Source organism: Eumetopias jubatus, unplaced genomic scaffold (genome assembly GCF_037043125.1).
Source record: "Eumetopias jubatus isolate StellerSeaLion01/CBP00866 unplaced genomic scaffold, mEumJub1_p1.0 scaffold_10, whole genome shotgun sequence".
Lineage (NCBI taxonomy): Eukaryota > Metazoa > Chordata > Mammalia > Carnivora > Otariidae > Eumetopias > Eumetopias jubatus.
The window spans coordinates 34,740,331-34,763,735 of record NW_028274816.1 but is presented as its reverse complement, the minus strand read 5'-3'; the positions used below and the strand labels follow the sequence as shown (position 1 = coordinate 34,763,735).

The 23,405-nt window shown below is 40.4% G+C and overlaps 1 protein-coding gene and 1 pseudogene across 1 annotated transcript in view; one reads left to right on the top strand and one right to left on the bottom strand.

The window, feature by feature from the left end:
- The window catches only part of CDH13 (cadherin 13), a 1,007,564-nt gene that overhangs the window by 578,208 nt on the left and 405,951 nt on the right, over positions 1–23,405 (bottom strand). The gene's annotated exons all lie outside the window — the stretch shown is intronic.
- LOC148163182 (signal recognition particle RNA) lies at positions 9,982–10,264 on the top strand (annotated as a pseudogene).

Genomic DNA, 23,405 nt, shown 5'->3' with positions numbered 1-23,405 from the left:
TGTTATGGCTGCAAGCTCTAAAATTAGAAAGCTATTTCCCACACTGGCCGCCAAAGCCAATTGCCTCCTTTGTCCAACCAATTTTTAAATATCCTTCATGATTGAAATTCAAGATTATTTTGCTTTGGGAGTTGTTCCCAATATTTAACATAAATTATCCTCCTTTCTCTCCCCTCTGTAAATTTCTTCTCTTTCACTGACGTCTCCCCCAAACTTCCAGTACTATTCCTCTTCCTCTTTTGTTAAAGACATTTTAATTAAGACACCAGGGTTACATTAACCGACTTAAGCAGTAATCTCCCCTTTATGCAGCTCTCTTCAGTGAAGTCCCCAGTCAGCAAAGTGTCTTTCATCAGCCTGCCCCGTGCCTCTCTCCTCCCTTTGTTCTGTGGTTTTTCGCTGGATTACAGATCCTCACATTTTAATTCAGCCCCCACTGCTGTTCCACACGATGCACTTTACATCAATAAATGCATCTCCACGATGATGCATTCAATGTCACGTGTCTCCCCACTTCATTGATTATTGCGGCCTTTGAAGGTTCAAAGGTGCGTCAGATCTACCAGGAATAAGGGGAGAAGAAGAACACGTTTGATATTCTCCAACATCTGAGGTTTCCCTGGGCCCCGAGGTTTTGATGTCAGGATGGTAAAACAACAACGGCTTGAAGGGAGGAGAGCGTGGTATAAATATTCAGTTGCCATGTGATGCCCATTCTTCCTTAAAAGACGGCAGATCAGGCTTCTTTTTCAAAGTCAGGATTGAAACTATTTGATAATGGAGCTCAAAAAATCTATTATGAGACCAAGAGAAATATGTTCGCATCCCAGCTACCCTGTGAACTTGCCCCACAGGAAGGGAGCGCTTCTGTTTGTTTTCAAATGCTTCACATTAAAGTCTTCGAGCATTTTTACAAAGAGGAAAGTATCTTTGAAAAGCAGCGAGTTCTAAATGACAAGAGAGAACACTGTTTGAGTGCTTACCAAGGGTTTGACATGTACTGTGGGTTTGACACTAAGACTTACAAACACTTTTCCCCATTAATGCTCATACAATTTCTGTGATGTCAGCACCACTACACTCCCATGTTACAGATGAGAAAACTGAGGCCGAGGAAAGTTAAACAGCTTGCTTAAGGACATATTACAGGCGAGTGAGGAGCCTGGGCTCTCACCCACTATCTTGCCTCCTGCATGTGCTATCTTGACACGTTACAATTTTAATTACTAAAATAATTTTATTTAGGATCTTTTCCAACTAAACTTATATGTAGCACATTTATCCTTTGTCTGGTCCATGAGCTCAATTTTCAAAATATGTTCAGACTTTGACTCTTTCTCATTCCCCGACCCTCCCCACAGCTGCCACTACCCTGGTCCTGGCCAACATCCTCTTTCGTCTGGATTATAGCAAAAGCCTTTCAACCGGTCCCCTAGCTTCTGCCCTTGCCTCAACAAGCCCCATTTCTCCTTCCCAGCAGCCAGAGTGGTCCTGTTAAAACCTGAACTGGATGACGTCACTCTTCTGCTTCATAGCTTCCAGTGGGGCCTCCTACGCTTAGAGTAAAACCAACATCTTTGTACTGGCCTAGAGTGTTTTATGTAATTTGCCCCCTGCCTCCTGTTACCTCAAGTCCCCCTGACTTGTTCTGGCCCAGTCCAGTTGCACTGGTACCCTAGAACATATGTTCAATCTGCTTCACCTCATTCATCCTCCAACCATAGCTCCTACAATTCTACCCTTTGCTGACTCCACTCCAGTGGTACTAACCTCCTCGAAGTTCTTGGATCATAAACATTCCTACCTTCGGGCCTTTGCACTTGCTCTACCCCATCCAAGAATGTTCTACACTTGCGTCTCAATGGCTTATACTCTCCCTTCAGTGAAGTCTTTCCCAGCCCCAGTATCCAAGACTGTATGATTTCCCCAGCATTTTCTATCTCCCCTCCATGATTTATTTATGTCCATATCAATGTTACCATCTAACATACCACATATTTAACTTATTTATATATATTTTGTCTGTACTCCCACTCCACACCAATATAAAAGATCCATGAGGCAGAGATCTGATTTCTACTTCTTATTTACTATTATAACCCTAGTAAACCAGAACAATTCTTGGTACCTGGTAAGTGCTCAGATGACATATGAATGGAGTGAATAATGAATTAATCTAATCAAGAAGTCAGAATGAGCCTGTGTGGAGTCATATAATCCACAAAGATGCTAAGTTGTGCTCACTGACTGTTAGCAGAAACAGAGGTTGTGCCTGAGCAAAGCAATCAGGATATTGGGCTGAACGGCGACTTGTTTTTGCAGGTTGGTTAAGGTTTGGTTGGACAAAGCAGGAATCAAAGTAGGTAGAAGAACACAACAGAGACAAGACCACCATCTTACACTTACTGAGTGCTTGCCATACACCAGGAACTATCCTAAGTACTTTACAGATGAATCTTCACATTTGATCCTCAAAATAGCATTTCGGTAGTTACTAGTATTAACCTCATGCTGCAGATTAGCAAACTAAGGCACAGGGAGGTTAAATAATTGGCATAGAATGTTTCAACGTTAAAAGCAGCATGAAGTTTGGAGTAGTGGCAGCGTGGATTGTTATTCCAAGGATCAGAAGTAATAGAAGTAAAGCACTTTGCTCCTAGAAGATTCTCTCTAAATGATGGCTATCATTATCAGTGCAACAGTTAGGCCAGAGAGGTTAGTTAGAATTTTGGTTTTATGTCCTTCCTTTCTTATTCTGTCCAGACTGATACATGAGTCCAGACGTGTTTGTGAACTCCCTCCATTTCACCTGTGGAAGTTTCTGTCTTCTGTTGGATACCCTGGAGAAACATCAGTGAGTAGGAAGTTCACAGTCCACTATATTGTCTAGCTATAAGTCTAGCCTCTAAGATTGTGGACATTTTCTACCTGAAGTAACATCACTATCCAAGCCAGAGACTGGAAGATCAGACAGTAGCTCATTGCCCTGTAATGAGCATCTTCTATGTCCTTGAACATAGGGTATTTGTAACACAGGTGCCCTCTGGATCTATCAATATCTTGCTGTTGGTACACTTGGCTGTCATGTACTGTAAGAAGCAGCTTGGAATAGTGGTCGCAGGCATGACTGTTAAACTGCTGCTCTGTTTTCAAATCCTAGCTCTGCCACTTACTAGCATTGTGCTAAGTTTGTTCCACTATTCCATGCCATAGTTTTAACATGTATAAAATGGAGATTATAGGAACTACATCACAGTGTTGTAGGTATAAAAAGTGTGTGTGTGTATACACGTACATGTACATGTATGTATGTATGTACATATTGTATATGTATGTATTGTGCTTCACAAGTGTTGGATATTACTTTTCTTTTAGGTAACATTCTGTAATGCTCTCTTTCCTCCACTTGAAAAGATAGTTTGTATTGGCCTCAAAGAAGCAACTATCAGTTTCAATTAATCTGTGCAGGCCCATATTTATTTTACCTCTTTTCCCAGTGCTCACATCTTATCTGTTTCAATGCTCTCTTGATTCACCCCTCAAAATGTTTCTTATCACAATCAAAATGCTTCACGCCAGTAAGAAAAATAAAATCTTAAGAGCAGCCAGGGGAAAATAAAAGGACACATTACAGAGGGAATAAAGATAAGGATGACAGCAGATGTCTTGTGAGAAACAATGCAAGTCCGAAGACCATGGAGCAAATCTTTAAAATACTCCAAGGGGGGAAAAAAAATCAATTCAGAATTCTAAACCCAGGGAAAATACCTCCCAAAGTTGAAGGTAAAATAAAGACTTTTTCAGATATTTCAAAGGTGAAAGAATTTGCCACCAGCAGAACAGCACCATAAGAAGCATTAAATAGTCCTTCAGCTGGAAGGAAGGTGATACCAGCTGGAAATATGGGTCTACAGAAAGGAATGAAGAGCACAAGAAACGGCGGGTATGTAGGACAGATGACTTTTTTTCCCTAATTTTTTAAAATATGCCTTGAAAAGGTAACTGATTGTTTAAAGCAGAAATAATAACAATGTATTGTGGGGTTTATTTACAGCATATGATAAAGTAAAATGCATAACAGCAATGCTGCAAAGGCTCTCCACCAAGGGAAAAATGGAAGTACGCTGTTGTAAGATCCTCATACCATATGTGAAGTGCTGTGATATTATTGGAAGGCAAACTGTAATAAGTTGAAGGGATATGCTATACATTGCCATGCAACCACTAAAATGATCAAAGAATGTTTCTCAATGCCATGCTCTTCAGTTTGGTCCCAAATACTCCTCGCTATGTGCCATACCAGTACCAGTGCCATTTCTCATCCAGACCATCCCCATACCCTTCCAACATGCTTCCCCTCTTGCCCTATAGTCTCATCCTCCTTCAGTCCAAGATATGCTTCCAAACTAGGCAGTCTGAAATAGTATTTATCAAAGGTTACCTTGAAGGTAGCACAGAGTTACACAGTGGATATTTGTTGTAAGAAGAGATGAATGAGTGAAGTCCTGACTTCTTTTCCTATAGTATAGTCCACTCAGTCTTCTGAGCCTGACTTTCAAGGCCCTCTGAAATTGGAGCCCAGACTATTTTTTAAATTCCTCTTTTGTATTGGAATCATGTGCTTTAGATCAATGCACAGTGTTCACCGAACAAGTTTTATGTTTTCCTGCTTTTGTGTCTTCCCCCATAGCATCTGTCTTACCTGGAATGTCCTTCTCACCTAAATTACAAAGATGCCACCTCTCTTCAGAAGCCTTCCAGTCAGCAAGTTGTGGAAGTTAGGGAGGAAGAAATTGTCACTAAGGTGGCCAGACTGTCCCTAGCAAATAGTGGGGTATTGGTTGTACCAGTGAGCTCACCCTTCAATTCCTGCTCTAGTAACTCTGCCATAATTGTAAGCATTTAATTACTTTGTGGACTTCAATCATGCGTGTCTACACACTTTGAGTTTTCAGCTTGCAAAGTCTTATTTTTTAACGAGGAACAATGCAAGGTATACAAAAGGCCAAGCTCAGAAGGAAAGACCAACATTGTAATAGACTAAAGGCAAATCTAGATTATTATTGTTAAGGATTGTGCTTTTTCATTACATGAACTTTAATAGGTCTTGGGCTGTGTGTATGTATGTGCAGAAATGTTTCATGTCTCTTAGACCAAATGCTTCTTTTTAATGATAAAGGCAAAGACAACTGAATCACCCATCCAAATGGTAATATCAACTTTTGCGGAGCAAAACTGAGGCTTAGCAAGGCTAAGCAATTTGTCCAAAGCATGAGGAGAATCAGTGACATATGGGGACATATTGATTTAAGTCTGTATCAATATTTCTCCAGAGGTATACTCAATCTTTACGTTATTCAAAGGACAAGATTAAGATTTTTTTATTGTCAAAGATGTTCAGAGGATTTTTTTTATGAGATTGGAAAATACTTTGGCATGGTCCTGACTTTCAAAGGCACAGGCACTTTTCCCTTTAAACTAAAAGTCAGATATTAAGAACGCTGGTGTAAAAATCATCATTTTCAAGTGCAAATTGAACAGCAGTCTTGAATCTACTTTTGTGGTAGATCAAAACTAAAAGAGAAAATATCACACTTGATTAGCACAGCATTGTTTGGGTATGTGAGGTCCCCAGTCCCCTTCCAGTACACAACTGTGGTCAGTCCAAAGGGATTAAACCCAAATTGACTGACTGCATCGACACATGTCTGTAAAGCCCAGGCTTTCATATTAAGGATTTAAATTGGGATTCAGCAGAGACTCTCAGTCCTGAAAATTGAAATCATGAGTCGTGATGAAAATAAAATGCTCACGGAATGTGGTCATAGCCTAGGGATAATGTTTCTGTGATTGCACCTTCATTTCCGTGATCAGTCCTTTAGCTATGGTACTGAGAGGATGCTTTCCATCTCGAATTACAGGAGCTGTTGGATAACTTCTCCAGGAGCAGGGAAATTGTCAAAGTGTGCCCATACCAGCTGCAGATCGCTGACAGAGCCTTCTCTTCGGGGTAATGTTTGGTCTCTGGCTGCTCTGAGGGAGAGCTGTGGGCTCATATTACAGCTCATGATAAGTGGACTGGTCCCCATGTTGCTGCTACAAACTCAGCATATTAAAAGTAACCATGGTGTTTCCTCAGAATAAATCCAAATGTGTCCACTTGGAGAAATCCATGTTATAGAGTCAATTATTCCAATAATGTTGTAAGTGTTGGAGAAGACAGAAACTTGAGAATGGGGAGGACATAGAGCAAGAAGTTAATGTCATCAGGAGTAGGCAAGGTGTGATGGTTCCTTTTATAGATGGAGTTTGAGTCCACAACTTCCCAAGAGAACTAAGTGAGCAACATTAAGGAGGAAGAGAGCAATAAGGCACTTTGCCAACCATCCTCACTCTCACATTCCCATCAGTAGATGCTAACCACAATGCCTTCCCCTGTCAACTCAGAGAATTATTTAGCTTCTCTCTGTACAAATCTTGGGCAAAAACAGTATTAGCATTAATTCTGCAAGTAAAACAGCCCTGCAAAACTTTCAGATCTTCACCCACATTGTTACCGAGCCATGTTACACTTAAGGAAAATTAATTTACTGGATTTGCAATCTCAACAGGATAGCCTAGATTTGCCCAGGGAGTCTAGATAAGGTTAGTTTCCTACTGTTTGGGGGTAATAAGAGGTGTGTTTGGGAAAAGCTAGATGTGCCTGGATTTCCAATAACTCAAAATGTACACTAAAAACAGAATGGCACAGCCAATGAGAGACACAATTTTACTTTTAAAGTGGCAGAGAAAGTAGAAATAAAAGAAGAAAAAAAAAATACTAACAAAGGAAGACAAATGAAGCCAGTTTAAGGTTTCTATCGATTTGCACTATTTTATTATATCAGTATGGTGCTCAGAAGGAACCAGCTGACAAGTTAATGGACTCTAGTTAGAAATTTCCAGATGAAGCTGAGAATGGCATTAGCACCTGCCTTGTCCTAATCATCTGAGACCTTGCCTTGCGAAAACGTCTTGATCTTTACAAGGGAGCCCAAATTATCTGCACTAACAATAACCATCAATCAAATGCTAAGAAGACAAAGGTTGTGCAAATCAATGTGGGAGTAATGGAGGCAGTTAACTCAAAGCAGGCTGGATTTGAATTAGACCGAGGTTCTAGTCCCGGCTCCACACTTAATAATTGTATCACTTCAAATAGGTCTTTGGAATCTTCCTGAGACCAAATTTGCTTCAATAAAATGAAAATAATAATGCCTATCTTGACAGACCATAATAAAGACTGAACGTGTCATAAGGTATGGATTACTTACTATTTTAAAGTTCTTCTACTTGGTTGGATGATGTCAAATGAATTAGAACTTAGAGGTTCTTTTACACCAGGGATTCTTAATGCCAGCATTGCCTGGTGTCCATGGAAAAAGTTTCCAGATTCTTTGGACCTATTGAAATTATTTGTGAAGTTATATTTGTTCACACAGATGCAAGGGATGCACTTATTCTCAGAAGGCTTAAGAACCACTGCTTTTCTGATCTTACAGGTTTTTTTTTTTTACCATGATTCATGAAACAAATATTTATTAAACACCTATCATGTTCCACACACTGTTCTAGATGCTGGGGATACAGTAGTGAATCAAATAGATTAAGAAAGAATCCTTCCCTCAGTAAGCTAATATTCTAGTGGATTAATTCTTCAGGATAATTTTATGTAAATGAGATACTAACATCTAAAGTGCATATTTAGAGAAGAGTAGGAATAGAAAGAAACTTGTGCAAGATCAATCCATGACTTTGTGGCTGAGCCGAGCATCAGGACCTGGTTTTGAGGCAACTTAGCTCTCAGTCAGGACTCATTGCAACAGCCCCAGGAATGACTGCGGTTATAAGGGGCTGGAGTTAATATCAGAGTTACTCAGTTGGCCTGGTGGACATAAAATGTGTTTAGGGTGTCATCCTTTGAGATTTTTATAGAAAATGCCAATACATGACTGATTTGGCCATTGGGCCTCTCAAACTGTGTAGAAAGGGAAGGAATGTTCCTCCTACTGGCTGAGAATGTACCCTAGTAAAATAATTCAAATGTTCATGGAGCATTGTTTTTCTGTTAATAGAAGAAGATGAAGAGGGAGGAAGTAGGGAGAGGACAGAAAAGGCCAGTGGGGAATAGGAGAAAAGAGAGGAAGGAGGAGGGAGGGAGGGAGGGAGGGAGGGGGGGAGGGAGGGAGGGAGGGGGGAGGGAGGGAGGGAGGGAGGGGGGAGGGAGGGAGGGAGGGAGGAAACCCCTGGAATGTTTCACAAAAAAACTGTTTAATGTTTACAAACATTTTGGTTTGTTGACTACAGGTATACTGTGCAGCCTTTAAAAATAGTAAGATCATATGACAACAGAGAAAATGTTGATCATATAACAAGTGGCAAAATTACAATACACACTTGTGTATATACTATGTGTACATATGTGCAATATATCTGGATGAGAAACAGAAGGGAATGTTCACAGAGTATTCTGCAGGGGGATCATGAATGACTTTTTTTTTTTTTTAATCGTTTTAATGCTGTGATAGATTTTATAACACAAAAGCATGAAAAGCATATGTGCCCAGATTTGTTTTTATTAGTCTGTACTGTAATGAATGTGGAAGTCTGGTCTGGAAACCAAATTTGCTTTGAAAATAAAGGTCTAATTATTGTTCTAAGTTTTAATCACTAGCTTGTGCAGTCTGAGCAGACAGGCTGGGAAGCCTTGCGAGTCAGTCTGACAGAATTACTGAGAGTGAAGTGTCTGTGCTAGAAACGCTGCTGGCTTTCTTCACTTGAACTTGAACAGAGAAAAAAAAAAAAGTCTCAACATCTCTACCAGGGGTCTGGCTAGGGTGGTCTGAACCACAAAGTAGGCTGGGCTGGGGGCAAGAAGAAGCCTGAAATTGGGGAAAAGCATGGGCTAGAAGAGAGAGAGAGGAAACTGGTGAATGGGGTAGGTAGAAGTCGCAGCCTTTTCTAGGATGACTCCCAAGGTCTCACATGTGCATGGGGTAATCACAGTTTTGGTCCACATTGGGCTCACCTGTCTAAACCCTGGCCTTTAAGTTTGAGAACCCACCCATGTTTCTTGCTTACAGCATTAAATCTGAGGGATCTTAGAGGAACCTGACTGTTCACTGGTATCTTGCTACTCATAGGATGATCCTCAGAGCATCGCCAGCAAGCTTATTAGAAATGCTGAGCCCTAGGCCCCACACATGGAATCAGAACATGCATTTTCAGAAGGTCTCAGGTGATTTATTCACATGCACATTAAAATCTGAGATGCATTTGTCTCCATAATCCGTGAAACCTCTTGACTCTGTTAGTGTTTACTCAGATCCCTCTCCTATTTCCTGCCCCTAGAGCAGTCATGAGATAGAAGTGAATGGCAAATAAGCCATCATACTATATTTCATGATATTTGTAGTCTACAGAGCATTCTCAAAATCAAGAGTGTGACCTAAAGGAAATTTCCCACTGACCTATGAACTCCTTCTCCCACCTCCAGGGCAAAGACCAACCCATGTGGTTCACTGATGTAGTGGCAGGACTTGGCACCATATATGCTAGTACTTGGTGAGCCAAAGTGATGGGGAGGGTGGGTGTGATTAAGACCCCTGGAGCCCATAAGGTATATGCACAACAGCCTGGAACATAAGCTCCATGATGATAGGAGGCCTTTCATTCACTCTGTGTCCAAGTGGATGGAACGGTGCCTGCCACACAGCAGGTGTTTCTGGAGTGATGATTCAATAATAAAGCCATGGCATTAATTAGACAATGGAAAACATTTTATAAAGTAAAATTAAGGTATACTTGGCTCTGCCTTTATAAGCAGTGTGCCTTAATTTATGTGTCCGTAGAATGGGTTTGATGCCCACCTCACTGACTGTTGTGGTATGTGACCAAATGTATATTCGGATCTGAATATATAGAGATAGAAAGTAATTTGCAGCTGGGCATGGTGGCACGTGCCTATAGTCCCAGCTACTAGGGAGCTGATGCAGGAGGATCACTTGAGCCTAGGAGTTCTATGCTGATCAGGTGTCTGCACTAAGTTCAGCATCAATATGGTGACATCCCGAGAGCAGGGGACCACCAGGTTGCCTAAAGAGGGGTGAACTGGCCCAGGTCAGAGACAGAGCAGGTCAAAACTCCCGTGCTGATCAATAGTAGGATCGCCCCTGTGAGTAGCCACTGCACTCCACCTGGGCAACATAGAGAGACCCCCCCATCTGAAGAAAGAAAGAAAGAAAGAAAGAAAGAGAGAGAGAGAGAGAGAGAGAGAGAGAGAGAGAGAGAGAGAGAGAGAAAGAAAGAAAGAAAGAAAGAAAGAAAGAAAGAAAGAAAGAAAGAAAGAAAGAAAGAAAGAAAGAAAGAAAGAAATTTGCAAATTCTAAGCCAAGGGTCAGCAAATTTTGTCCATAAAGGACAAAAAGAGCAAATAGTTTAGGCTTTGTAGACCATGCTGTCTGTTGCAACCACTCGACTCTGCCATTGCAACAAAGCAGCCATAGACAGAATATCAGGAATGGGCACGGTGTGGTCTAGTGAAACTCTATTGATAAAATCAGGCAGTGTGCTATATTTGGCCCATGGGCCATGGTTGGTTAACTCCTGTTCTTGACTGCTACAATCATTACCTACCAACTTCTACATGTTGGCAAGAAACTTGCAATAGAGCTCATTTATTTATCTGAAGTATTGTCTTTTTTATTTTATTTTAAGAGAGGGATGGAGGGGAGTGGGGGGAAGGAGGGGCAAAAGGAGGGGGAGAGAGAGAGAATCTTAAACAGGCTTCATCCCCAGCACAGAGCTTGGGGCTCCATCTCATGATGCTGAGAGATCATGACCTGAGCAAAAATCAAGAGTTGGACGCTTAACCAACTGAGCCACCCAGGCACCCCTCTCTGAAGTATTTTCTAATCCATAAAGCTTTAAAATATCACATGAGCACATACAGAGAGCTTTAAACACATTGAGTCATGAAAAGATCACATTTCTTTGGAGAAGCTCTGATTACATAGGGCGTTTAAATACTTAATTTTCACAATAATCCCGTGGTGTAGGTAATGATACTTTTAGTCGGTAAGACAGGGGCCGAGACCCAGAGAGGGAAACCGGTTTACACAAGGTTGTATGAGAAATGGCTTTTGGACCTAGGGGCTGCTGATCGAGGTCAGACACATTTTACTAAACCCTAGGCTTTGTGATGCGGTTCTGTGGGCAAACATCACCTGGAAACATGAAAATGTTCAAAGAAATGAAAAGGGTATCACAAATTGTGTCCAGAGAATGTCAACAGCCTGCTATTAGTTCCATTGTCATAGTGACAAGGCTGACATTTAAAGTCACAGTGCTGTGAGTTATAAGCCTAATAGGCAGCAGGTAAGCACAAAGCCCATGAAACTCGATAAGACACCCTCAGCATAAGAAAATAACATGTCAGAGTCAAAATGGCCATGTGTCAACACAAGCTAAAGACACAGGAAATGAGAGGAGTCTTGCTGTCACGAGACCAAAGGGGAGGGCACATCTAGATTAAGGCAAAGTCTAAACAGCAGGTACTTTTAAAATAATTCTATGATTCGCAAGGGTTTGTGAGATAACCGTTCATGAAGGCCTTCCCAGTCATGGGGCCTGTCCCAAAGTGAGTGTTCAATAAAGGTAGTAACTACACTTCTCCTTCCTGCTTCTCTTATTAGTTAACATTATTGAATCATCCCACTAAGCATCCCTCAGTGTATAGGTAAGGACATTTGTAGTTAGTACTCATCTTGTATTCAATGAAAATTAGACTTAATTGTTGGGAAAAAAATGTTCTTGGGTTTAAAAATTCAATGAATGCAGAAGAAGTTAAAAAATAATAATATGGATTTTTTTTTATGCTGTGGGTGCCATGTTAAACAGTATATTTACAATGAGTACAGAATGTTTTAATCTCATTATTTTGAGCTTGCTAGCTTTTTATTCATATTTCAAGGCAGTTAAAATGAATTAGAATTGGGGCGCCTGGATGGCTCAGTTGGTTAAGCGACTGCCTTCGGCTCAGGTCATGATCCTGGAGTCCTGGGATCGAGTCCCGTATCGGGCTCCCTGCTCAGCAGGGAGTCTGCTTCGCCCTCTGACCCTCCCCCCTCTCATGTGCTCTCTCTCTCTCATTCTCTCTCAAATAAATAAATAAAACCTTTAAAAAAATGAATTAGAATTATATCAACAGTTTTCACCCAGCAGTATTTCTTAAGCAAATTCTATTTAGCCAAATTAAGTCATTGTTCAGTTTTCTACATAGAATAAACAACTTCAGAAAAAAATTCAGTTTTACTTTGTTGAAATTATTTTCATCAGGATTAATTGTGGGATGTATACATTTTAGGCCAACTATTTGATTCATTGATTTTTTTTTTTTTTTTTTGGTCACATTAAATTTTGCCAATGGGAACTTCGGATTTGTGGGTTCTGTTCTGTGGCTTTATTCTACCAAGACCAATTTTGCAGTTCTAGAGTTTTGAAAGAAGTTGTGATTCTGGCATTGATTTCTAATCAATAATAAAATTTCCTCTGTGTAGTTTTGGCCATGTTCATTTTATTTTGTTCTCTTTCTTTCCACCACGTTTAATTTTTCATAGGATATTGTTTTGTGTGGTTTTCCATGATGCCAGCAATATTTGATATTTCAGCCAATTTTACCTCTACAATGTATTTTACTGTTTGCAGTTTTAGCCACTGCCTGTTTTAGTTTTTGTGTATGATTTCTAGAAGCAATATATTATGAATTGATTCAAGACTGGTGGTCTGTATTTATTTCTTGAAGCAAAGAATATCAGTAAAGCAGACGTAACACCTGAGTTCAAAGCATGGTCCACATGCCAAGGTCATAGCAGTAGTGTCAAAATATCTTGCTTTGAAAATCAAAGCTATACAAGACTCTAAAACATGAATACAATTTCGACTTAACAAATGGATTCAGTTTAGCTCAGCCCTTAACAAGGGATCTGGGCTGAAAATGGCTTCCTATCTTGCAATGAGCACTTTACAACCAATACCCCATGGAGTCTCCATTACAGCTCCAACAAGCAGAACAATCCCCATTTTACAGATGAGGAAGCCAAGGCTCAGAGTATCTTGTCGGGGATCACACGGCTTATAAATGGCAGAGTTGGGATTTGAAACCTGCATCTCTTAGCCACTAACACTGTAGGTTGTCTAGGCTTAGGGTCTCACTGGGTTTGCTTGGCAGGGGTGGGGGTGGGGTGGGGGGTTGCGCACATATGGCTGTCCTGCATCGTGAAGGCTATAGCTGAGAAAACCTCTCTTAATTTTGCCTTAGATCTGACATCAGGGGCCTGCTATCTGAGTTTGGCATTCTATTAATAACTTTTCACTGGAGCCACCATCTACTTATCATGGGACTCACTCAAAGGTCCTGGTGCCTTGATTTGTTCTCAATTAGAACAAGGTTGTGCTGATTTGAGACAAATGTGTTTCGATTTCCCAATAAAGGGTACGAGCTAGACATAAGACAGCATTCCACAGTGCCACTCAGAACACTTCTGAATTAATACAGATTCTAAGGAAAATAATAGTAGGAGGTCTATGTTTACTTTGGCAAAATGCTGACTATCACAACTATGCCCCACTGAGGGCATCGCTGGGTATTAACATATTGAAAGCTCTGAGAAGTCCTGTAAGCAAGAAAATAAAGCCAGTGTTCCCCAAATATATGTATTTGAGCATACACCTATAGTGACTTGGTTGTTTGTCTCCCTAACATTTATTTCTCCTCTCCTCCTTGCTATAGAACTTGGAATTTATTCAAGGCACTGATGGAATGGACAAATGCTTGCTGTTCCAGCCTCTTATACTTGGGGGTAGCTGTGTGATAAGGTTCTGGCTTGTGAGAAATAAATACTAGACTTCTGGTGGCTTCTGGGAAGACTACCTTTACTGCAAAGAGGACAAATGTATCTGGCTTAGCCTTTCTCCCCTCTCCCTGCCTTGCTGATACAATAGTTGGCTATGCAGCAGCCATCTTGCAACCATGAAGGGGCAAGTGCAAGGGTTAAAGTCAGCCAATGAAGAAGTAGAGGGATAGCTTGGCTTTCTCAGAGCACTGTTAAGCAGCTAAACAAATCCCAACAGTCATCTATCCTGGGGCTACTTGTTCAAGAAAAATGACCTCTACTTATTTAAGCTATTCTTAATCAGGTATGTTGGTTACTTGCAGCCAAGTGCATCCTCAGTTGATACTTAGTCAATGTTTGCTGTATAAATGAATACATTTTCACATTATCTTGAAAGCTGAAAGGACACTGCTTTCTAAAGGTGTTAACATGGGTTCTTCTCCACAAATGTGCTCTGAGAACAGGGTCACATAGTCATTCTGGTACACAGTGACTAAACCCCAAAGGGAAGGTGAATGCTTCTGGATAAATGTGAAAGTAAAAAAAAGACAAGAAGAGGCAAACACAAACTCCTGACATGCCACATCAAAACACACTTTTTCAAGGTCATAGATTCTATCCCTGACTACCCCTCGCTAAATTTGCCCCAGCCACATAAATTTCCCCCAGCCGATAATGCAATCAATTATCTCCACTCTTTTGTTTATGTGATCATTAGTTTAAAACCAGAGACAAGCAATTTGTCAGGTGTAAAAAGTGCCACCTATGGCACCCAAATTTACATCTGAAAATTGATTTCTGTCACATTAGGATTTTAGGAAGGCCTCTTCTGGAAGTCAGCACAGCCGCAAAGCATAATAAAAATTATGATGGGTCCAGAGCAGCATGCTAAACTTATTGTAAATTTCTGGTCTCCAAGGAGCCACGGTAAAGTATTATTGATGAGATGGTGAGACTCACCTGGAGCCATCTTTCTTGATGATTAATACTGACAACTCAATAAAACATAACTTGGGATAGGCAGAAGAGAGTTCTAACAATCTGACACCCCTCATTATATTTAGCTTCCCAATCAGATGATTAATATCAGGCACGTTAAACAACCAGTGGGCTGCTAAGATTAAGAAATTTCTAAGCATCGAAGGAGTGGAAGTCTCATCATATCACAGCTGGAGGTGCATATTGAAAAGAAGTTACCAACAATAGTTTTGTTGAATTTGTCTTTGAGTTGGCATCTTTTCCAATACCAACTTCACTTTTCATATTATTGGAAGGCAGCACAGAAGAGAAACAAAGAATTTTAGGGGGCTGATGTGGTTTGGGGTCTGCTATGCACTCGTTCTATGATATTGGGTGTGTCAGTAATTTCTCTAAATCTCAATTTCCACACCCACAACGCGGGGGCAGCGATCTTTCTCCTCCACCAGCAAGCACTAGGACTGTACCCATCTTGCCTTCTTTCTAGCTTTCCTACCCTGATTATCCTTTCTAACTTCACCACATCCTTATCAATCCTGTTCAACATGGAGTTATGGAAACTGTCCTAATGTTATTGAAACAGGTGGGACATACCCAGTGGAAGTTCCCCTCAAAGGTATTTTTAGAATCTAGTAAGATGCCATATTTAAAACTGTACATCCCATACCAGCACATTAGCATTTCCACTTTAGTTATGGGAGAGTCTGAACTCTTATAAATATCCAATTACTATATATTTAGTGGAGATATTTAGAGAGCATGAAAGCACATCAGCTTCTATTGTGGTTCCGAATCATTCTTATTAAGGATCAAGTTAATTGCTCCCAAACTTATTTCTCATTTCCCCATAAAAAAGCAAGCCATCTTACCAGAAAAATTGGAAGGGAAGACACCATTCAAAACATATCATCTGGGAATAGATATAAAACATTTTTCCTTTCCTTTGCATGTCTTGTAAAACAAACATGTGAAGGCACCCCTGCTATTGAGATGGCAGCATCAAACGCTTTGCTAGTTAATAGTGACCTTGTGGTAAGGGAACATTTTCTGGTCTTTCCCATGTAAGTTGTTCCCATGCCAAATCTCCTGATTCTGTGCTTATTGGTGCATCGTAATTCTAGAACTAAAATTTCATCTCCGTTGCTTTAGTCCGTTGTTGCAACTTGGTGAGATCTTTCTGAATCTGGAAAACCATCACCTCTTGTACTGGCTGGTACCCTCTGTATGTTGAAAAGCATGCTTATCCCCTCTTCTCTAAACTCTAGAAATATCCTTGATCTAGGTGACTGGCCCTGACACATGTCCCAAGCACCATGTAACACCCATTTAGCACAGGTGTAGCCCCTTGTTCAGTCCCTGCCTTCCTCTCTACACTCTCAGACTCATGTGATACAAACCACCTCTGTCTCATTTACCAGCATATCCTCAGGGTCAGCCATTGTCGCTGACACGTAGTGGCGCTTGATAGTTAAAATGATCAGACTGTTTTGAAGTTAAAAGACTATCTGGCCCAACAGATCTTTCTTTACTAATGGGAATGCAAAATAGCCCACTAACTTTCTGCCAAGGTTCCCATGCCATGCACTGATGATCTTCCTTGTGGGTTAGAATAATGCTCTTCTCATCCCTTCTATTATTATACTGAAGGATACACTTTTTACTCTTTAGGCTGCAAAAGACACAAGCAGACTTCTTTGATTTTAATAGTGTAAGACACTCAGAAAACATCTATCACTGGGACACTGTGGACACTGGGGCTGGTAACTGTCTGAATCTTAATTTTATTGCCTTCAAACTATGGCTAATAATAGGGTATGTTTCACAGATTTGTCATGAGAATTGAATTAGAAAACCGTCGTGCATGCAGAGTGTTTAGTGGAGTGCCCAGGAGGAGGAGGAAGAGATATAGTAGAAATCGCTCCCCCTGTCATGTATCCATTCCATAAATGTCTGGAAAGACAGTGAGTGGGAGTGAAACCAAATCGTCCCACCATATTTTCACACACAGGCATTCAAATTTTCCTGGGTGTGGATTTCTAGCCTCAGTGAATCGGGACCAAGCATCTGGCTGTCATCCCCAATCGGACTTGTGCCTGCCCTGAACCATCTCCAAACCAGAGAAACCTGAGACGAATGAGATAAAGGGCCCTTCCTACTACGGATGCTCCTGGAGAGAGCACTTCATCATCATGATGTCTGATACCCCATCTCCATAAGGCAGAGCATCCTTGACCTTCACCCATGCCGCAGCGTCGTTGTGAGGATCTTAAAGGAACAAAGCTGATGGAGCGCTTCAATTTCCTTAAAAAGGGATGAGGCAGATATGTCATTTTTATTAGTCCGAATATGAAAGTACTTTTAATGAGCATCAGAGCTTCTGAAATTTGTTACTTAACTTTATCTGGTTGACATTATCTAGTAAATACTGGGCTGCAATTAGAAATACAGTTGTTTTGTAGGATTGCCCCGCCACCCCGAGAAATTTGCATAACATACATATCTGTAACTTCCATTTTTTTTTCAGAAATCATGGATCACCCAAATAAACAACTTATCTTTCTAGTAGAGTATTATGCAGCCATTAACATTGTGTTCTCAAAACAATTTGACCAACATAAGAAAACCCTCATAATATATTTGCTTATAAAAATGGAAGAAACATACCACTTGTTCCCCAATCCTCTCTATATATAATTATGAGAATTCTGAGTGAAAGCAGAAAGTGACAAGGATAATGATAACAAGGACAACAGAAAGAGGAAAGTAGCATCTAAGTTGAATTTATTACCTGCCAGAGTTGTACTAGGCGTTTAAATATACTGTTTCATTAAATTACTGTTTGTGTATGGTGGAAGTATTATCCTCATTAAAGTCTCATAAAGCACATTTATGGTTGCTATTCTTATCACCCCATTTTACAGATGGGGTAATTTAACTTTGGCTTAGAGACGCTGTCCCTTGCTTCACTTTCAAATCAACTATATGTCAGATTCATTTATGCCAGAGCCAAAGTTATCACAACAGCAGTTAATGAAAATAATATTAATAACCAGTAACACGAGATAAGGTAAATAACTGATGGTACATCCTTACAATGGAATATTCTGAAGCCACTGAATAGGATCTGCAGAAGATTCCACTTCCAGTATAGCTGAGTAGCTCCTATTTGACCAACCATCCTGTAGGTAACAGTCATAAACTCTTGGCAACATATAATGAATACCTACCTGGGAGACCTGGAGAGTGAAATAAAGCAGAAAGAAGCGAGAGGGGTGTGAACTTTGAAGGAGAAGGTGGTACTGGGTGAGTTTCCCATGTTTATGGCTCTTCGTCTGAGAGGAGGACCAGTCAATGCCAAGGAGGCAACTAAAAAAAAAAAAAGTCTATTGGAAAAAACCACAGAGCTGGGCGCTTACAGGATACTGGACAGGTTTTGGATCAGTAGCCATGAGACAGTAAATGGGGGAAACCCAGACAGAGGAGACTCAGAAACGGAGTCTTGACTTCTGTGTATAAACTTGCCCCAAACTCTGCTGATGGTGACCTTGAGGCATGCAGGCATGGGCGGTCTCCAAGCTTTCATATTTGAGCTGCCACTCACTGCAGAGGAGATGGAGCACGCAGGCTTGAGTTTAGCCCAGCTAAAACCAAAACAGACAAACAAACAAAATGCTCTTTTGGAGGAATAGAACAGAATCCAGGTTTTCTCCATCATATCCTTTACAATGTTCAGGATACAATCTGATATCTGATGGGCACTAAGAAGAAAACAGCAGGAAAATATGACCCATTCTCACAAGAAAAGGCAATCAATGGAGACCAACCCCAAGGGTCATACAGATTTTGGAATTAGCAATGAATAGTTTGAAAGCAGCTACTATAACTATGATCAATGACCTAAAAGAAAATATGCTTAGAATAATGAGATGATAGAAAATCTCAGCAGAGAAATGGAAATGACAAAAACGAACCCAATGGTATTCTAGCCCTGAAAAATAAAATATGTAAAAGACAATATTCACCAGTTGGCCTTAACAGCAAAATAAAGATGAGAGAGGAAAGTCAGTCAACCTGAATATAAATCAATAGAAATTATTCAACATGAAGGAAATGGAGAGAAAGAAGAAACATGAACAAAGCTTTTCAGGTACCTGTGGGACAATATCAAAGGGTCTAATGTGAGTAATTTTTGTCCCAGAGTTTGGGCAAAAAAAAATGTTTGGAGAAAGAGTGGCTAAAGACTTCTCAGATACGGTAACATACATAAAATTATAGAATCAAAAGCTCATCAAATCCAAAGAAGGACAAATATAAAGAGAACTACATGTGGGTCCATTAGGGTCAAAATGCTGAAAACCCAAGATAAAGAGAAAATCTGTAGAGCAACCAGAAACACACATATATGACCTCTATTTTATTCATAAAAATTAAATTTAAATGGGTCATAGACATAAATGTGAAAGTTAAAGCAGTACGGTTTTTGGAGGAAAACATGGGAAAATGTCTTCTCTACTATGGGGGTAGGCATAGATTTCTTAGACCACATGGAAAGCTATAACCATAAAAGAAAAACATTAAACTTAGACTATTAATATTAAGAACTTCTGCCCGCCAAAATCATGATTGAAAGAGCCACAGACTGGAATAAAATATTTGCAAAACATATACTGACAAGGGTCTAGTATCCAGGGTATGCAAAGAACTACAAGTCAATGATGAAAAGACAAAAAAAAAAAAAATTGGGTAAAAAATATGAAAAGACACCTCACAAAGGAAGATGTATGAACGGACAGTAAGCACACGATCATTAGAGTAACGCAAATCAGATCCACAACGACACGCCACTACATACCCAGGGGAATAGCTAAGGTCAGAAAGACCAGCAACATCAGATGTTTGAAAATGTTTAGCAACAGCCACGCTCAAACACTGTTGGGGAATGGAACAATTCCTGGAAAAAGAACTGGCAGTCTCTCATAATACTCAACATGAATCTGCTCTATGATGCAGCAATTTTGCTCTTAGGTATGTACTCAAGAAAAACGAAAAGCCATGTCCATACATAGACTTGTACATGGGTTATTGTTTATAGCACTTTACTCATGGTTGCCACGAACTGGAATCAACCCAGGCCTCCATCAGTACAGAGGGTGGATTTAAAAACGTGCCAGATTTAGGTGATGCGGTTCTACTCAGTAACAAAGAGGAATAAACTACTGATATTTGCAACAACGTGGGTGAATCTCAAAAACCTTATGCTGAGTGGAAAAAGTCAATAAAACGCATATATATACCGTATGATTTCACTTATACAGAGTTCTAGAACAGACAAAAGCAATCTATGGTGGAAGGAAATCAGAACAGTGGTGGCCACTAGGGGGTGAGGCAGGTAATTATTGGGAAGTGTCGGGAGGGAACCTTCTGGGGGATGGGATGGTTTCTGTCTTGATGAGCGTTTGGGTTGCACATTTGTATGTATTTGTCATAATGTAAATGCTACATGTAGGATTTGGGGTATCATAGTAGGTAAATTTTACCTCTAAAGGAAAAGTAGACTCATAAAAGATATCTAACTTTAATTAATAATATGCACGCAGAAGAATTAGGAGGTGGTGTGGTAGATATTTGTCACATACTTTGAAATACAACAAAACAAGATGGATTGATGGAGGTATAGAGAGATGGATTTATGTGCATACGTGTGTATTATATACATGTATATGATAAAAATAAGTAAAATATTCATTGATGAATTTAGGTTATGAATATCTGATTCTTCAGGATGAACTTCTTCCACCTTTATGTTTGAAATGGTCATAATATGATGTTGGCTCAGAAATTATTGTATGAAATGGAAGGGTGGGCCCCCCCAATGGTGTAAACATATCCGCATCTAGCCAAGGGAGGCTTGTAGGTCGAAGCATCCCCAACCCAGACAACAAGTTCTAGAAGAACAAGGCATGGTGTTGGGTTTTGATCCAGACACTCGGAACACATAGGAGGCAAGAGAAATGCTTTAGTCGTGAACTGGTTTATATGAAACATTTGGGAAACTTGGCTCTACGATTTTCTTTTTGGACTATTATCAAACAATGCTCAAAAGCTCTTTGTGCCAGAGGAAAACTGCCTGGTCATGCCATCATGTCGAGTCTGAGGCCCTTAGGAGCCACTTGGTCTCCTCCTAGCCCTTTTTTGTTCCCTTCTAGTTTTCTCTGTGTCAGGCAACATGTCTGGAATCAGCAGACAAGTGACAAGTCACTTGTCACTTTTTGCCTTTCTGCAGACTTCCTTGAACAACTTTAGACCATGTTTTCTTGTCTTTAATGGTTTGGTCACAAAGCTGGTTCTGCCACTTAAAGGTAAAATCTAGCTCTACATCTGCACTCGGGGAATTTTTACAGCAATTCTGCCCATGAGTATGCTCAGTATCAGAGCTTTAACTAGTCTGACTTCTAAAATATACCTTCTAACTGCAGAGCTAATTCATGAATCTGCCACCTTTGCCAGAAGCTCAGGGAAAATCCGATCACAAAGAAGAGGAAGCCCTCTCAAATAAGATTGACTTGTTTCTATTGGAAAACTCAGAAAAACCCCACATATAGCATCTCCTTGCCATCATTTTGCAGGGACCCCTTGTGTAATTCAACAGAGACAGTGCAGAAGTCCGCCTCACAGGGAGCATCAAAGGTAATGTGAATAGAGCACTCTAAACGTGTAGCCATGTAACAAAGGTACGCATCTGGGGCAACACTCAGAAACCCCAGTCCGCTTCCCTTTGCATCCACAACAAATTTACTGGATTCTGCCTGGGCCATTCTAGCTCAGCATGTTGTCATTCACCCAAGGTGGAGACAGGAGAAAGTGGCCAGGAATGACATGCCCAGCTCAAGGGCTTCTTATGAAACATTTAATGCTAAGAGGGAGATCTCGGTGGTAAACCTTGGTGAGGCCATTGTTTAAAGTTGATCGGCATAGGGCCACTTGATCTCTCTCCTTGGGGCCTCCCCATAGCAGACCCTGAGGCAAGCATATATATATATAAATATGCTCTATATAGTACATAATATACATACCATTACAGTATGGTCCATATATTATAACACTGCATAATATACTTATAATAAGCTATGTTATATGAACTATATTATCATAGCATTATCATCATCATATTATAATATCATATATATTATTTTAAAATTGCCATGGAGAGCTACAATATCAGGGTAATTGATACAGGATCCTTTTGTAACCAGGCAGGCCACATTTTTTTTCTCTGCTTCCCTAAGATCAATATATTCTCTTTACATAAATAAAGTCTTCAGGAGGAGACTTTGGAAACAGCTCCTTTAAATCTAGCTGGTGTATGGGGGATGGGTGAAAGAGGTCAAAGGGATTAAGAGGAACAAACATCCAGTTATAAAATAAATAAGTCACGGCAATGGAAAGTGCAGCGTAGGGAATATAGTCAATAATACTGTCATAACATCGTATGGTGACAGATGGTGACTACACTCACCGTGGTGAGTGTTAAGTAATGTATAGAATTGTTGAATCGATATGCTGTGCACCTGAAACTAATATAACACTATATGTCTACTATACTTCAGTAACTTAAAAAACATATAGCTGGTGTGTTCCCAGGAGAACTTTACAGGGAGCAAACAGGGAGGGAGATGTGGAGAATTCTTACCACCCTATGGGTGACTGCCTGCCTATCTTTTGTGACAGGGTTATTGAACAGTGTCAGCTTATTAAATATACAGAGAAAGTCACAGTTCCAACCCTCTGTTTAACACAAAAAGAAGATAATACGGTAGAGTAATTGAGAAAGATCACACACACAAATGCACGTGTACGCACGGGCATACACACTCGGACACACACAAGAACTCAGTCGCTGGGTACGGAGAATCCTTGCTTCCACTAGAAGCTGTTTCTTACCAGCACAGTGATTTCCTGCCAGCTCTGGAACAAGACAACTCCTACTCGAATCTCAGCTTCACAATTACTAGCTTGCAAGCCTGGTCCAGTTATTTAACCTCCCAGCTTGTACATCCTTATCTGTAAAATGGGGGTAGCTGTAGGACCTGGCAGGGTAGTGATGAGGACTTGATGAGCTATTGGGAGTAAAGCATGTGACACACCCCAGCACCCAGTGCATCTTAGTACTCTTACCATCTGAGACATTCTTTCAGATCCTAGTGTATGAAACTACTCTCTGAAAGGCCACACCATCTTAAAGTACCTGCATTTCATTCTAACATCTAGAAAAGCAGAATTTCAGAGCCCATGGGTGATTTAGAAATCCTCTGGGGCAATCTCTCTCCAACTTTTCTCCAACTTGGGGATCTTGTTAAAATGCAGATTTGGATTCAGTAGGTCTGCGGTGAGGCCCGAAATTCTGCATTTCTAGTAGTGATGGTGATGCTACCAGCCCACTGATCATGCTTTGAGAAGACCAACCCTCTCATTTTCCACATGGGCTCTAGAACACTT